This window comes from Lissotriton vulgaris, chromosome 5, assembly GCF_964263255.1.
Source record: "Lissotriton vulgaris chromosome 5, aLisVul1.2, whole genome shotgun sequence".
Taxonomy (NCBI): domain Eukaryota; kingdom Metazoa; phylum Chordata; class Amphibia; order Caudata; family Salamandridae; genus Lissotriton; species Lissotriton vulgaris.
In genome coordinates this window covers 1,262,417,941-1,262,420,264 of record NC_141693.1, presented here as the reverse complement: position 1 = coordinate 1,262,420,264, position 2,324 = coordinate 1,262,417,941, and positions in this window count along the sequence as shown.

Sequence of the window (2,324 nt, the reverse complement as noted above, 5' to 3'; positions counted from 1 at the left end):
GTACAAGTCCTGTTGCAGTTTGTGAATGTAGCTTTAAAAGTTCAGGTCCTTGGGCCTTCAGCGCTAAGAAAGCACTGTATTCTTGGTGTCCGATTTAACGCACAGCACTCAGGGGGAAGAGAGATGAAAGGGGGTGGGGAGTAGTGTAGAGTCACTGAAACATGAATGTACGGGCTAAAAGAAAGGGAGGATGAGCACAAGGAGAGGGGAGGAGAAATTCAAGGTGAGCCTGAACGTTTTCAGTGATAATTAGAACACACAAGGGCATATTCTCAAGGAGTTATAGCCGAGTTATTAGCACTTTATCGCAGCCAAAGTCGCAATAAAATTATCACCCCATTCACAAGCTGATGCTAACAGTCCATAGCACCAGTTTACCTGCGATAACAGCCACCTAAAACATCACCACAGATGACGCCGGCAACTATCGCTAATGAGATGCAGAGTAGGCGTTCCTGTGCCAAAAGCTGCGACAATACCACTCTGCAACGTTCTCAACGACCAGCCAGATCGGCAATAAGATCCCTAAACATGCTATAAGGAGTGTTAGAAGCATTAAATTAACACTTGCTCATACCTGGTGTAAAGTCGGACAAAAGCCTACACCACAAAAGGGAGCCCAGCCCAGAGCCACACCTGAAGAACAACAGATGCCATGGAGCCACTGAGCAAGTGAGCCGGACACCCAAAAGGGCCACAACATCCACCGCCATCACCACCAGGATCCCCCCACCCCTCTCTTGGAACACCACCACCGCCCCTGAGCCAACACTGAGGCAGCGCAGACAAAGACAGCGACCCTCAGAAAATGCACCAGCCTCATAGACCCAACACCAAAGAACATCATTGCCCACTACATGCTCAAAGGGACAATCCTCCCCCACATTGTCCACAGGCTGACGGTACCAACACAGCAGACAACCAACATCCCACCTCAGACACTGCTGCTGGCCAAAGCTGCACGTGTCAGCCTCTGGTACCCTCCAACCAACAACCGCCTGAGAAGGAGGAGTCACACAGCCAGGCCAATCCAACTCCCTCACAACGGTCATGGATGACACCATCAGATTGGTACCCCACTATCTCTACTTCCCACACACTGTGCAGGAACAGCCGGAGAGCAAGCAAGGCGACTACGCACAGCTGGCTTCCCGCACGGTCAGGGGGCAATTGACTGCACACATGTCTTACTTGTGGCCCCTGGCAACACTGCACACAATAAGTAAACAGAAAGCACACTTATTCCACCAATGTCCATGCAAAATTGGACCACAGGGGAATCTCTGCCAACGTCGTCGCCAACCACCCAGGCAGTGTGCATGATTCCTACACCTTCCTCAACCTACGCTACCAGGATGGCACCCACTGAAATGCACTGCTCGTTGGCCAATACTAAATGAACACACCACACACCTCAACTCCACAATCATGGAACTCACAACACAGGAAATGCACACGGCAAAAGCTCACATACAACACGCACACACACCAGACACAACAGCACAACTTACTGTGGAAACCTGTGCCAGCCATGTACATTAGCCATCAACGGCATTGCACCTCAGCCACAAAATAGCAGAATGTAGGTAGAAGTGGGAACCAGGCATGTGTGAAGGAGGCAAGTGTGTGTGTGTGTGTAAATGTCTGTATACTTGTAAAGCGCACTATCACCTGACAGGCATCCTGGTGCTGTATACCTCTGTAGAACCCTTCCTGGCTTTCCCTGTGAGATGCCCTCTACTGGGCACCCCCAAGGTGAAGCCAGGCATCCCAGCGCTTTCGGGCCATTGTGGAGATTAAGCAATTTATTGCCCAGATTTGCAGAGTGGGACCCATGATTAGAGTAGGCACCGAGGCGAGAATTATCGAGTCTGGGGACATTGAGCCCAAGACCCTGCCGCGTTGGGAATTGAACCCTGGTCCCAGGTCAGACCTCTGCTTCAGGGTCTGCCACTTCTAACCAGTGAGCCACACTTCTTCAGTGACCGATGAATGAGAATATACACAATGCCAAGTGTGGGGTGGATGTGCTGGCCAGACTGCAGTATGCAGAACACACACATATCCATGTTGACACACACCGCTGGTGTTTGGAGTGTAGTGGACGCAACCATGTCACCTCAGCCAGTGGGAAAGATTGCGGGAATGTAGTTGTTATTCCCCCCCCCCCGTAAGCGTGAGCAGAGTAGAGTAGGCTGGCCAGGCGTACGCCAGGCCAGCATAGGCTTGTGAATAAAAGGCATGTAACTCTGGGTGTGGTCCTCTTCGAGAATGCCACATGTCTCTGCCAGGGTGGTGCCTGTCACCCAGCCACGAGGCCGACA